Source organism: Ursus maritimus, unplaced genomic scaffold (assembly GCF_017311325.1).
Source record: "Ursus maritimus isolate PB19 unplaced genomic scaffold, ASM1731132v1 scaffold_30, whole genome shotgun sequence".
NCBI classification, from domain to species: Eukaryota; Metazoa; Chordata; class Mammalia; order Carnivora; family Ursidae; genus Ursus; species Ursus maritimus.
This window is the reverse complement of record NW_024425564.1, coordinates 16,969,584-16,984,888: the sequence shown is the minus strand read 5'-3', so window position 1 is coordinate 16,984,888 and position 15,305 is coordinate 16,969,584. Positions and strand designations below refer to the sequence as shown.

At 38.0% G+C, this 15,305-nt stretch overlaps 1 protein-coding gene across 2 annotated transcripts in view; it reads right to left on the bottom strand.

Moving 5' to 3' along the window:
• FARS2 (phenylalanyl-tRNA synthetase 2, mitochondrial) overlaps positions 1–15,305 on the bottom strand; it is a 524,673-nt gene that overhangs the window by 406,369 nt on the left and 102,999 nt on the right. The window lies entirely within an intron of this gene.

The following is a 15,305-nucleotide window of genomic DNA, read 5'->3' as shown; positions in this document are numbered from 1 at the left end:
CTGCATTCAAAATCCTGGAGTCTGGGCTGTAGTGGAGGAAAGAGTAAATTATAGCACACGAAGGCTCTGCGGGTTCTCAGTTCCACAATCATTAAGTAGATGCTACTAGCCTGAAATATGTCTCCACCTGCAAATGGTGACGGAACATCGCCTCCTCTCTGACGGGTTTTCTTTCTTCTTTTTATTATCTGTTTCATTTTGTTCTCAGGACAACATTACAAAAAAACATAAACTGGTTTGTCCAAAGTCACACATACTAACTGAAAACGGAAAGCGCCAAACGGCAGCATCAGGACTGAAGTCCAGGCCTTCTGGCTCTTCCAGTTCCAGTCAGTCCCCACCACTTCCATTACCAGCCCTCTCCTGGGAAATAACGGCCTTCCTTGCTTTTTCCAACAGACAGTCCTGAGGAGTTCCTTGGTAATTTTCTTTTCAGACCAAAACACACCTTCCCATTGACATGCTTCATAATTCCAGAGATGGTGTTTCTGTGAAACCATGTCTTATATCCTTCATACTTGCCCAAACCCAAGTGAGCCATCTCTCCTCTGTTCCCCACTGCACATAAAACGCTCACAACGCATCCAAGAGCAGCTAGTCCATCTACCAGATCTTAAATGACCGGAGGACAGGGACAATGTTTTTGTCCTTAAAAAAAAAAAAAAAAAAAAAAAAAAAAGAATTTTTTTAAAAAAAAAAAAAAAAAAAAAAAAAAAAAAAAGGAATGTTTTTCCAAGTCAAAAGGAGTGAACCCCATTAGGATTATCCATGCTATAGATTTCTCTATTACTGTTCTGCTGAGAAAAGACACTATTCATTAACTCGCAGTGACATTTCCACTGTGCTACCCTCTCCCCACAGCACATCCAATGATAAAGTAGTTAAAAGCAAAGTACAGCACTGACGTTCACTTAGCAAGCCATTTAAAAGGATGGAAATCAAACAACATTCTTTCTGACTTCAGAGAAGGCTGTTATGTGCATGCTAATAAGTCATATTCTGAATATAGTGGCAAGATGGCAGAAGAGTGAAACTTAGGCCCACTTATGAGGGTTCCATCAGCCCCAATCAGTCCAGATTATATGTGCTCTCCGCTAACATTGTCCTGTAAAAAAATATAGTTCTGCATATCTCTATACGTTTCATAACTTGTAAGGATTAGCTAGTGCATGGAAGCAATTAATTGAAATTGCAAAATACATATGAAATAGAAAAAAATGAAAATCATTTATATACAGACCATTCTCATTATTCATGGTAGCTATGATCTATAACATCTCTGAGAACACTAGATTAGTGAATACTGAACCACTGCTCCTAGGGGAAATACAGAGTTAGTTTCCTATGAGCCTATGTTCACATTTTTGTCAACTGATCAATACATAATCTTGTTTTATGTGTGTTTCTGTTAAAAGATACTCTATTTAATATATACTGTTGATTCACTAACATTGAACTCACAACCCACAGCACCATAACTCAGGGCTGAATGAAGCTATCTAACACACGTACTTTCTCCATTAGGCACATCACAGCCTTCTTGAGCTTGGAAGCATGAGAGAGCACTTCAGCACCACTCTTGGGGACCATTTTAAACAGCAAAAATCATCCACAACAAACAGAGAAATGTGAAAAACATGGCACTAAATAGATGGGAAAAAAGGACACGTGTTTACAGCAAGCACTGAAATAAGAAGGCAGAGCATTGCCTTGTTGGACCCCAGGTAGAAACATGGGTGCATCAAAGTTTTAATACTCTGTACGTGTCCTCAAATGACTACGAAAGACCCCTAGTGTTCGAGGTTACAAACACACGTTAGCGATTAGGCAAATTCACACATACAGAATCCATGAATAATCCATGAATAATAAGGACTGCATGAATGTTATGACAAGAGCAGATGCCTCCAAGGAAGAGAACTGGGTGGCTGGGAGACGGAGGGAGAAAAACTTACTTTTGTACCAAAGTGTTATAACCTCCTTAATTTTGGTGTGTGCGTGTGTGAACGTGTGAGAGAGAATTTTATGACCTGTGCTCAGATAAAATGCCATTAAACATATTAATAATGTGAAAAATGTAAAAGTAAGTTTTGGGTTCCAATAGTAAAAAGACAACCAAATAAAATTAAGAATAAGGAAGAAAGTAGAAACAAATGAATTCAAAAATGGAAAATCACAAATATTTGGAGTTTCTCTACCTTGAGGAACTGACAACAGACTCTCAAAGGAGAGAACAGTACAGAGGGAAGAAAAACAAAAATCCTATTCCTTAAGCTCTCAATTCCCATCCAAGGAGGGAGCTATAGGAGGTAGGATACAAAATGAAGATATTTTAGAAATAACTATTTAATAAGGAATGAGCTTTACACATAAGTTAATTTTTCCAAGAAATTTAAATTTATTATTTTAAATAAATAAATTATTATAAACATTAAAATGCTGCATAAGACAGTTCTCAAAGTGTGGTCCCAGGACCAGCAACATCAATATTAATAAAGAAACTGTGAGTAATGGATTCTCGGACCCCACCCCTGAACCTAGAAATAGAGACTGTGGGGCAGGGCCAGCAGTCTGAACTTTAACAAGGCTTCTGGGTGATTCTATGTCAGCAAAGCTTGGAGAACCACTAGTACTGAAATACTGTGAAACGTTACTATACGCTTTAACAAAGACTATACACAAAATTTAAACTTTTCTCAATGACAACCTTCATCCTTTAGGAAAAGCCACTGCTATTCTTTGCAATCATACAGTTTTTTTAGTGTTTTAAATTTTTTGCCTCTTTGATTTCAGTTGGTCAGCAGAACCTCTACCGCTATTCTAATAGTACTAACAGCTCTGCCAACCTCTCGAGTTTGAGGCTTTCACTCTGTTGTAAGCTATCAAAGAAGTAAAATAATTAAGCTCATTAGAACTAAATGCTAAGTATCCACAAGAATGAGTGCAGACCTAAGGAATGAAGTGCCTGGTTTTAGTGCAGGAAGATTGAAATGGCCAGTTTTTTATTCCTCATAGGCTTTTAATTCCCAGACCCTGGCACCAAAACAATGACATGGGTAGAAAATTAATCTCTGTATAATGGAGATGTTAACATACTAAGATTTGGAAATATTTTTCACTTAGACTAGAATATATGTCTGTGTCTATAGTTCTAAGAATTCACTTCAAAAAGTACAAAGTTGCAAAGAGGAGGAGCTCAGAAGCCTGCTTTCCCATTTTACCTTGGGCTTCACTCTTCCACAGCTTTTCCAACATTTGAAAGGATGCTTGTCTCTGTGTTTAGTTAAGCATGTATTGAAATTTAAAAAGAAACTTAAAAATGTAACGTCAGAGGGAACTTACAGATGAGCTAGACCAAGTATGGCATTTAACAGATATGAAAACTGAGGCCCAGAGACACCTTCCCTGCAGACACCAGGAGAACTACAGACCAGGCCTTCTTTCTCCTTTACTTGTCACCTGGTGCTCTTTCCACGATCCCACTTGTATTTTCCTTCATACAAAGAAAGCACAAACACCCACAGAGTAGTAAACAAATACTTCAGCAGAGTGGGCATTACATACTTAAATTATTTTAGATTTTAGAACAGCCAAAACAATCTTGAAGAAGAAAAACAAATCTGGAAGTAACACACTTCCAGATTTCAAGTTATACTACACAGCTATAGGAATCAAGACAGTATGGCAATGGCACAAACACAGACACACAGATCAACGGAACAGGACAGAAAACCCAGAAACAAATTCACAATTTTATGGTCAATTAATCTTTGACAAAGCAGGAAAGAATATGCAATGGGAAAAAGGAGTTTCTTCAACAAATGGTGTTGGGAAAATTGGAGAGCTACATGAAAAAGAACGAAACTGGACCACTTTCTTACATCATACACAAAAATAAACCCAAAATGAATTAAAGACCTAAATGTGAGATGTGACAACATAAAAATCTTAGGCGACAATACAGGCAGTAATTTTTTTTTTACACCAGCCTTAGCAACATCGTCCTAGATAAGTCTCCTGAGGCAAGGGAAACAAAAGCAAAAATAAACTATTGGGACTATATCAAAATAAAAAGTTTCAGCACAGCAAAGGAAATAAACAACAAAACTAAGAGACAACCTACTGAATGGGAGAAGATATTTGCAAATGACATACATGATAAAGGGTTAGTATCCAGAATATATAAAGAACTGATACAACTCAACACAAAAAAAACCACCCAAATAATCCAATTTAAAAATGGGCAGAAGACAGGAACAGACATTTGTCCAAAGAAGACATCCAGATGGCCAACAGATACATGAAAAGATGCTCAACATCACTCATCATCAGGGAAATGCATGAGGTATTGTGTTACACCTGTCAGAATGGCTAAAATCAAAAACATAAGAAATAGCAAGTGTTGGTGAGGATGTGGAGAAAAAAGAACCCTCTTGCACTGTTGATGGAAATGCAAACTGGTGCAGCCACTGTGGAAAACAGTATGTAGTTTCCTCAAAAAGTTAAGAATAGAACAACCCTACAATCTAGTAACTGAACTACTAGGTATTTACCCAAATAAAACAAGAACACGAATTTGAAAGGATACATGTACCCCTGTGTTTATTGCAGCATTATTTACAACAGCCAAATTATGGAAGCATCCCAAGTGTCCATCAATAGATAAATGGATAAAGATGTAATACACACACACACACACACACACACACACACACACACAGGAATAATATTCAGTCATAAAAAATAATAAAATCTTACCATTTGCAACAACATGGATGGAGCTAGAGTATAATGCTAAGCAAAATAAGTTAGAAAAAGACAAAAACCAGATGATTTCACTTCACTCATATGTGGAATTAAGAAACAAAACAAGCAAAGAACAAAAGAAAAAAAGAGAGAGACAGAGAAACAAACCAAGAACCAGACTCTTAACTATAGAGAACAAAATGATGGTTACCAGAGGGAGGTGAGTGGGGAGTTGGGTGAAATAGGTGAAGGGGAGTAAGAGGACCCTTCCCATTATGAGCACTGAGTAATGTATAGAATAGTTAAATCACTATATTGTACACCTGAAACTAATATAACACTGTATGTTAACTATATGGAATTAAAATAATTTAATAAAATCCAAAAAATCAATGTTAATCTTCTGAAAGAGGAGCATAAGGCTTCCTCCCAGAAATCAAAGTTACTGTCAAAAAAACATCATAGCAGTAGATGACCTACCTTATAAATGGGAAAAAACAAAAGCTGTTTCAAATATTTACTGCCAGAGATTTAGTCTGTTAGACATGGTGTCCTTGTCTTTTTATAGAGATGGCAAAAGCGTACTGCCTCTAAACAACTGAATAGGGCAAAACAAGAAACTGAGTATCCCTACTTGGAAAAAGCGTAAGTGTCCAACTCTAAGAAGCTGGTGAAATAAAGCATGGTACTGTTAAATTAATTTTAAAAGAGGCTATTAGACCGAGGTGGCTCTAATGCCATGGCAGCCTACATAAGCAAACCAAAATCTAAGCCTGCAAATGCCTCGAGGTTACAATATCAAAACATAAGGACGACCTATCACAAACAGCCAACTAGGCGTTAAGCTGTAGCCAATCGATAATTTCCTTACTTTGTTTCCATCTTTTCTCTATAAAAGCCTCTCCCCAAACTCCTGTCCATGGAGTGCTCCTAACTATTTTGTTTGGCATTGCCTAATTCGAATCTATATTTGCTCAAATAAACTCTTAGAAAGTTTAATGTGCATCTGATTATCTTTTAACAGTGCAAATGATGTGATAGGAAACAGTTATTAAAAAATTTTTTTGACATCGGACAATGATCACAAAATAGATAAAGCAGCTAAGAAACTAGACATATAACACACTATCTTTATTTTTATATGTGTGTGCCTTATCCTAGAAAAACTACTGTAAGAGCACAGCAAGAAATTAACTCCATCTGAATTCCCTCCCCCCTTGCTTTTACACACCAAGCTTCTGTAATAGGGGAAGAGGACAAATGTAGTTTGTTGTGGGGAATCAGGTAATCATTGTCGATATTCAAGGGGCGCCTGGGTGGCACAGCGGTTAAGCGTCTGCCTTCGGCTCAGGGCGTGATCCCAGCATTATGGGATCGAGCCCCACATCAGGCTCCTCTGCTATGAGCCTGCTTCTTCCTCTCCCACTCCCCCTGCTTGTGTTCCCTCTCTTGCTGGCTGTCTCTATCTCTGTCAAATAAATAAATAAAATCTTAAAAAAAAAAAAAAAATCATTGTCGATATCCTGTCAAGGTACTCCCGAAAATCCTCCATGAGCTATCACAAGGAATATATCAGAAATGTGTTCTTTGGAGATGTAGATTTTTGTGGGTTTGCTCAATTTTGAGTCCACCAATCAGTAGCTGTCCATCATACTGTGAAAAGACACATACCCATAATCTAAAAAAATTAATTTTGCATCTCCCTATCCAATTCTTTTGTTAGGTCATAAAGCTTATTGCCCTCATAAAAACTAAAGCATTTGTAGGGAAATAAAAAGTTTTCCTCGACCCTCTTAGGGTCTATGGCAGGGTTTGAAAAGTAAAGTGACAAAGACAGATTAACAGGAGAAAAAGATGCAAATTTTGTTAAATGTTTACAATGTACATGGGAGCCTTCACGAGAGAATCAAGGCCCAAAGCAGGACCAGAGCAGGAAGCTTTTATATCTTATAGACAAAGAAACAATCAATTTGTGAAGGGTGAGGGGTAGTAAATGATGAAGTAACTAAGAAGGTAAGGGTTAGTTTAACAAGGTTTGTACAGATTTCTCGGCCGCAGATTCCCCCCCTGGTGATAATAATGCATTCTTTCCTCCTAGTATAGGGAGGGTACCTTTCATATGGGAGATTTATCTCCTGCTTTCAGAGAAGGTGGGGAGAAGCAGAGTGACCTTCTTGCTTCTGTCATTTTTTCAAATTCCTTCAGCTTAAGATTTTCAATATGCCAAGGGGCCATATTTGGGGGAAAGCATATCCCAAACCCCATCATATTCATGCAGTCAATCAAGCATCCAGCATATTTGCATTAGTGCACCATATATCCCGCTACAAAGATGGTACTGGGGATAGAAAGCTGAATAAATGATGGATAAAATGAATAAAAAAGTGATGGAATGATGGCCATCTACTCAAACTCACAGTCTGGAATTCAACACAACAGAGTGAAATAAGTACTGCCCTGATGCTCTCTGAAGCTATAATATCCTCCCCAGGTCGTATCCCACCACTTAGATGCTTCTGAATCCCAAATATTTATACCCAGACTTGTCTTCACTCTTTGTACTTTCAGAAACTAGCAGTGAATTTGGCAAAAAGTAGGAACTTACTAAATGAGTAAATGACTGTCAAATATACAAACGGCTAGAAGACAACCCAGCGCTCTAGAGGAATTAGCTTTTAAGGTGATTTTTAAAATTCAATTTTTAATTTTGAGATAATTATAGATTTACAAACAGTTATAATAAATACTATAGAGAGAACCCATGCACTCTTTGCCCAGTTTCCCCCAATGATAACATCTGGCAAAACTACAGCACCAAGATCACACCAAGATCACACTGATAGATTCAAAACACAGAACATTCCAACACGAGGAGCCTTCAAGCTGCCCTTTCACAGCCATGCTCACCTCCCCTGATCACGTCCATCACCCATGGTAACTGGTAAGTCAGTGCTCCACTCCCATAATTTTAGAATTTCAAGAATGTTATATAAATGGCATCATACAACAGGACCCCTTAGGATTGCATTTTTTCTTTTTCTTTAAGATTTTATTTATTTGACAGAGAGAGAGAGCATGAGCAGGGAGAGCAGCAGGCAGAGGGAAAGGGAGAAGCACACTCCCCGATGAGCAGGGAGCTTGATGCGGGGCTCAATCCTAGGACCCTGAGATCATGATCTGAGCCAAAGGCAGATGCTTAACTGACTGAGCCACCCTGGGGCCCAAGGAGAGGAGAGAGCCTAGAAATGGAATTAATAATTGATCATGCCTGTGTGAGGAAGCCTTCATAAAATCCTAATAATGCAAGGTTCAGAGAACTTCCAGGTTGAACACATCCACACTAGGAGGGTATTGCACCCCAACTCCACAGAGAGAGAAGCAACTGCACTCAGGAGCCCCCACCAGACCTCACCCTATGTATCTCTTCATCTAGCTGTTCATCTGTACCCTTAATCGTGGCCTTTAATAAACTGGTAAACATAAATATTTCCCTGAGTTCTGTGAGTCACTCCAGCAAATTAATCAAAACTAAGGAGGGGGTTGAAGGAACTTCTAATTTATAGGCAGTTGCTCAGAAGCACAGATGACATTTGTGAAGGGCATCTGAAGCGTATAACTGTGTGTTACGAGACCGAGCCCTTAACCTGTGGGGTATGACATTACCTTTGGCTGGAGTGATAGAGTTAAATTATGGGACACCTAGCTGATGTCTGAGAATTGCTTATTGATGTGGAGAAAAATCTCCAGATAGTCAGTGACCAGAAGTATCAGAAGTGAAGCATTCTCTGTAAAGGTAAAAAAGACAGACACACAGGAAGAAGAAATACACCATAGGGAAGAACTGGGTTTCTCCTACACAGGAAGGGAAAAAAGGGAGAGTTTTTGCTTTATACCATAGTATGAATGTACTACAGTTTAACGATTCAACCTTTGAAGGATATCCGGGGTGTTTCCGTGTTTTGGCTCGTATAAGGGGGAAAAAAGCTGCTATGAACATTCATGTACAGATTTTCATGTGAACATATGTTTTCATGTCTCTGGGATAAATGCTCAAGAGTGTAATTGCTGGGTCACATGGGAGTTGTGTGCTTGGTTTTATAAGAAACTGCCAAACTGTTTTCCACCGTCACTGTACATTTTACTTCCTACCAACAATGTCTGTGTGACGCGGGTTCGCTACACCCTCACTGACCATTTGGGGTTGTCACACTACTTTCTACTTTTGCCATTCTGACAGGCATGTAGTGATATCACATTGTGGTTTAAATCTGCATTTCCCTAATGGGTAATGATGATGAACATCTTTTTGTATGCTTATCTGCCATCTGTAGATCTTCTTCGGTAAAACATCCATTCAGGGTTTTGTCCATTTTCTAATTGTACTATTTTTTTCTCTGTTTTATTGTCGAATTTTGAAAGTTCTGTGTATGTTGGATACTGGTCCTTTATCAAACATGTAGTTTGCAAATATTTTCTCCCAGCCTTGCAATTTATATTTTCATCCTCTTAACTGGCTCTTTAGCAAGTAAAAATCCAATTTTGCTGAGATCCAATTCATCAATTTCTTTTTCTTATGAATCATGGTTTGGGTGTCAAGTCTTGGAATTACTTGTCAAGCCCTAGAACCCCATGTTTTTCTAACAGAATTATACTTTTGCATTTTACAGTTAAGTTCATGACCCATTTTGAGTTCATTTTTTTTTTTTTTAAGATTTTATTTATTTATTTGACAGAAATAGAGACAGCCAGCGAGAGAGGGAACACAAGCAGGGGGAGTGGGAGAGGAAGAAGCAGGCTCATAGTGGAGGAGCCTGATGTGGGGCTCGATCCCATAACGCCGGGATCACGCCCTGAGCCGAAGGCAGACGCTTAACCGCTGTGCCACCCAGGCGCCCCTTTGAGTTCATTTTTATATAAGGTGTGAGGCTTAAGCCATGGTTTGTTGTGCCAATGAATGTCCAATTGCTCCAGCACCATTCTGTGAAAAGGTTATCCTTCTTCCATTAAATTGCTTTTTTCAAGATTCTCTATTTTGTGTTTATCCCTCCACAAATACCATATGCCTTACTTTTTACTACAGCTATAGTAGGTTTTAATAAGAGGTAGAGTGATTCCACTGACTTTGTTCTTTTTCAGGATGATTTTTAACTATTCCAGGACCTACGTCTTTGCCTATAAATTTTAGAAGAAGCTTATGTATAAAAAATCTTGCTGATTCCAAAGAGTACCTAAAGGGGGACCTGGGTGGCTCAGTAGGTTAAGCATCTGACTTTGGCTCAGGTCATGATCTTGGAGTCCTGGGATCGAGCCCCGCGTTGGGATTCCTGATCAGTGGGAGCCTGCTTCTCCCTCTCCCTCTGCCGCTCCCCTGCTGGTATATGCACGCGGGCACGCTCTCTCTCTCTCTCTCTCTCTCTCTCTCGTGTTCCCTCTTTCGAATGCATAAAGTCTTAAAAAAAAAAAAAAAAGAAAGAAAGAAAATTAGTTTAAAACAAACAAAGAGTACAGTAGAGAAGGGAATGAGGGTGTCACTTTACAGCGGAGAAGCCTGACAAACACCACCTCAGCCAAGTGATGAAGGACAACACTGACAGTGATAAGTTACATGATAGTATGAACCCACGATATGATGTGATGAAAATGTCCATTACCACTGTGGTTGTTCTCCCAAAAAAGCACATCACCCTAGTCTAATCATGAGAAAAACATCACACAAATCCCAACTGAGACAGACATTCTAAAAGTATCCCACAGATACTCCTTGAAACTGTCAAGGTCATCAAAATCAAGGAAAGTCTAACAAACTGTCCAGCTGAAGAGAAAGATGACAAATAATGTGGTACCCTGGATGGGATTCTGGAATAGAAAGAGGATATTATGTAAAAAATAAAGAAATCTGAATAAAGCATGGACTTTAGTTAATAACAATTTATCAGTACTGGTTCATTAATTGTAACAAATGGACCACAGTAATGTAAAATGTTAAAAAGAGGGGAAAACCGGGTATGGGATGCATGGAAATTCTTCATTCTTCCCAATTTTTCTGTAAATCTAAAACTGTTATAAAATGAAAACTTTTATATACATTTCTAAGGAGACAAGTGTTCAAACATTAAAATTTAGTAGGATTAATAATTTTACTGCTTCATCAAGGACGTCTTTAAGTGAAACAAACAAAAAACTTTGCTGGGGTTTTCATAATAATTGCATTGAACTATTGAAGGAGAACTGACATCTTCATTATTTTGAGTCTTCCAATATGTTAGCACAGTATGTCTCTACATTTATTTAGGTCTTTGACTTCTTTCAAAAGCATTTTATAATCTTCAGCATATAGATACAAGACAGGTTTTCCTAAGTATTTCATTTTCTGAACAGTAACTATAATTAGTTTTGTGTTTATAATTTTAGTTCCCACATGTTCTTTGCTAGTATATACAAATGTGATGGATTTTTATTTGTTGGTATTATATCCTGTGACCTTGCAGAAATCACTTATTAGTTTTAGGAGGGCGTTTTGTTTTGTTTTGTTTTGTTTTTGGTAGATTCTTTGGGATATTCTACAATCATATCATCTGTAAATAGGGATAGTTTTGTTTCTTTTTTTCCAACCTGAATGCCTTTGATTTCTTGTTAATGCCTTAACTGCAGTGGCTAGAACTTCCAATACAATGTTGAACAGAGTGTTGAAAGAAGACATCCGTGCCTTGTTCCCAAACTTAGAAAGCATTCAGTCTTTTAGCATTAAATATGATGTTAACTGGAGGATTTTTATAGATGCCCTTTACCAAGTTGAGAAAGTTCCCCTTTACTCCTACTCTGCTGAGAGATTTTATCTTGAATGAATACTAGATTTTGTCAAATGGTTTTTCTTTATTAACTGATATGGCCACATGATTTTCTTTAGTCTGTTGATACTGTGGATTACAATAACTGGTTTTCAAATACTCAATTAAGGTGAATTTTAAAGGATAAATAAAATTTCACCAGACATAAATATAAAAGCATTTGTGTGTATTTGCTTAGTGTGTATTTATCTTTGTTAGACTACCAGATGCACAGTGGCATGGATTATTTATATTTTGTTCAACAGAATATACCCAATACTAAGCCCAGAACCGAGCACATTATAAAGACCCAATAAATATTTACGGAGGAGAGAGAAGAAAGAACAGAATAAGCAAGTACACAGCCATAAGTGTATATACATTAAAAGAATAACCAGTCAGCCAGAGTAGCAGAAGCCAGAGATGATGTTGGGGAGTGGCAAAAAGGCAGAGCCACTCCTTCGGAGCATATACATAAATTAATTCAGGATACATCAAAGACCTAAACATAAAAACTAATGAACAAAATGTGAAGCTTTGAGAAGACAATGTATGAGAATATTTTTATAACTTGGAGTAGACAAAAGCTTCTTAGAAAATAGCAATAATCATGAAAGAACGTATAGATAAGATGAATTTTTTTGAAAATTAAAATTTTCTTTTCTTCAAAAGACATCTTTAAGAAAATGAATACAGAAGCCAAAGAGTAGGAGTAAATATTTGCAAAATATGAATATTGAAGCTGTGATATATAAAGAGTCCCCATAATTCAATAGTAGAAAGACAAATAATCCAGTTAAAACAAATGAACAAATAATTTCAATACACTTCAAAGAAGATATATGAATGGCTGATAAGCACATATAAAAGTGCTTGACATCAATAGTCAGCAAGAAAAAGCAAATAAAACCTAGTGAAATACCACTACTAGTAATTGCCACTATAACACTAATTATTATTATAACAGTATAATAACTAAAATTTAAAAGACAGACAACACTGGGACATCTGGGTGGCTCAGTCGGTTAAGCGTCCGCCTTCGGCTCAGGTCATGATCCCGGAGTCCTAGGATCGAGCCCCATGTAGGGCTCCCTGCTCAGCAGGACTTGCTCCTCTGCCTGCTACTCTCCCTGCTTGTGCTCTCTCTCTGACAAATAAATAAAAATTAAAATTAAAATAATTGATTAATTAAAAAAATAAAAGACAGACAACACCAACTGTTGGAGAAGATACGGAGCAATCAAAACTTGCATATATTTGTTAGGGGTGACATAAAATTATATCACCTCTTCAGAGCAACGTTTTATCAAACTAAACATGCACCTGTCCTATGACCCAACAATTCTAATCCCAGATATTTAACCAAGAGAATATGTCTACAACAAAAGACTTGCATGAGAACATTCATTGTAACTTTACTGATAACAGCTCCAAAGCAGAAACCGCCCAGATGTTCATCAATATAAGAATAAACAAACAATGGCATCCGACAGTGGAATACCGTTACATACATACACACAAGTTACTAAAGGCACAAATGGATGAATCTCAGAAACATCATGATGAGTGAAAGAAACCAGTCACAAAAGACTACCTTTATGTAAGGTAATATAAGAGATAAAATTAACGTATAGTGGAAAAAGAATTAAAACAACGCCTTCCTTTGGAGGGTGGGAGTGCAGATTAATCTTCAAAAGGGGCATGAGGTGACTCCTTGGGGTATATAATGTAAGTAATGTTTTGTATCTTGATGAGGGCTTGAATTACACACATATACACATTTGTCAGAACTCTATGCATTTCACTGTACGTAAATTATGCCTTCAAAAACAGAATTATATTTTTATATGCATTTGGAGAAAGTCTGCAACTTCCTTTGAAATTTATTTTCAAAAAAGAGATGGACGGGATTGATGGATGGACGGGATTGGTGGATGGACAGAGGAATAGACAGATATGTGGTAAAATGAGCACAGTAACGTGTTAATTAAAAGAATCAAAAAAAAAAAAAAAGAACCCAGGTGGTGGCTTTACAGAGGTTCATTGTAAAAGTTTTTGAAATTGTACTGTATGCTTAAAATTTTTCATAACAAAATGAAAAAATGGGCAAAAGTAAAAATGGGACTAGACCAAGCCCAAAGTGGTGCACTCAAGAGTATGGCTCTCACCCTGTAATGTCTAGTTTTCAAACCCTAGGGTTCTATGGAAGTGGCTCAGGGGGTGACAACTAGACAGGAAGGACCCTGGCCCTCATGATTCCACAGCGGCACAGCAGCTCTACTTCTATATACTTGATAAACTGGAATTTCATGCAAATAGCTTTAAAGGCTCCAACAACGCAAAGAAACACAAGCATGCACACACACACAGAAAATCACTGCTGGAAGTGATGACGAGGTGCACCCAGACAAGTTGCATGGGCCTCTTCGAGGAACAAAACACACATCTTTTTCAGGAATGGCTGGGTAAAACATGCAAAGCGTGGCTCATATGTCTCCTCATAGAAGTGGAATACTGAGAAACACTGAAGATCACTCATTTACTATCCTGACCTTCCAGATGAGAAACCTGGGTGAGCCAGGAAAGAGACTTCCGGGGGACAGCTCATCCCTGGGAGTCAGTGTGAGGCGGACCAGGCCCAGGCTCATGAGGCGTCGCCAGGCCCCTGCTCCTTCTTCTGTAACTCCGCATCCTGCCATGATCCCCAGCACCCCTGAGGCGTATTTAACGAGATTTTCTACTTGTGTTGGTGACTAGGTATTTGAAAAATAAGGTCTGTGCTTCATAGGACAAAATGCTTCAAAAACAGAAAGTCCATTTGCTTCATAGCTGTCTGCGAAAGATTATAGGCCTATTTTCTGATTTTGACATTTATTTGAAATTCAGATTCTACTGCATAACTTAATATGAGCTACGGAGATAATTAATATAAATGTGAATATCTCCGGGTGAAGTGGGAGAATGGAGGAAAAGAAATGTTTTTAAAGTTCAAGCCACTTTCCTGTGCCACTTTATAGCATTAATTGCCTGCTATTCTCAAATACAAAATTCAAACACTAAGCTGAAATTCCTCTCCTCTCTGAATTTCTATCACCTGTTCTGCACGAAGAGTGTGTGGACCTCTTTTATACGTGTGTGTCTGAAAAGTTGTGGGTAAACTGCTATGTAATAGAGCTCTGGAGTTGATCTTTCTGTATAACCAAGATGCCTCTCAATTTAAGTTACCTGGGGGTGAGGCAATACCCCTGTCGAGCTACCAATTTTATAACCTAGGCAGCCTTGGGTCTTTCTGATATTTTCCAAATATCAAAATAGCAGCTTGCCTTTCAGATTTTTTACCTTTACAGCGGAATCAAAGACCACCATCTCTAAAAGCTACCTATCGTTTCACTAACATCTCTTATTAAAGGTCTGGTAGAAGAACAAATAACTGTAATCATAATAATGGCATTATTATTATTTGTTGAGTCACTAGCTGGGCACTTCACATATATTATCTCATTTAGTCACTGTCACAATCCAAGACTGATATTATTTTGTAGAAAAGGAAAATGAGGCTCCAGTTAACACACACCAAAAACGGGTGCTGGTAAGAATCAGAAGGCCAGATCTAACTCCAAAACCCACAGTTTTTCCACCGAGTTGAATAATGCAGATGAATCTCAGTTGTCCTGATCAGGACCCCTCACTCCCGTCATACTGAGACCGGGGGGGGGGGGGGGGGGGGGGGGG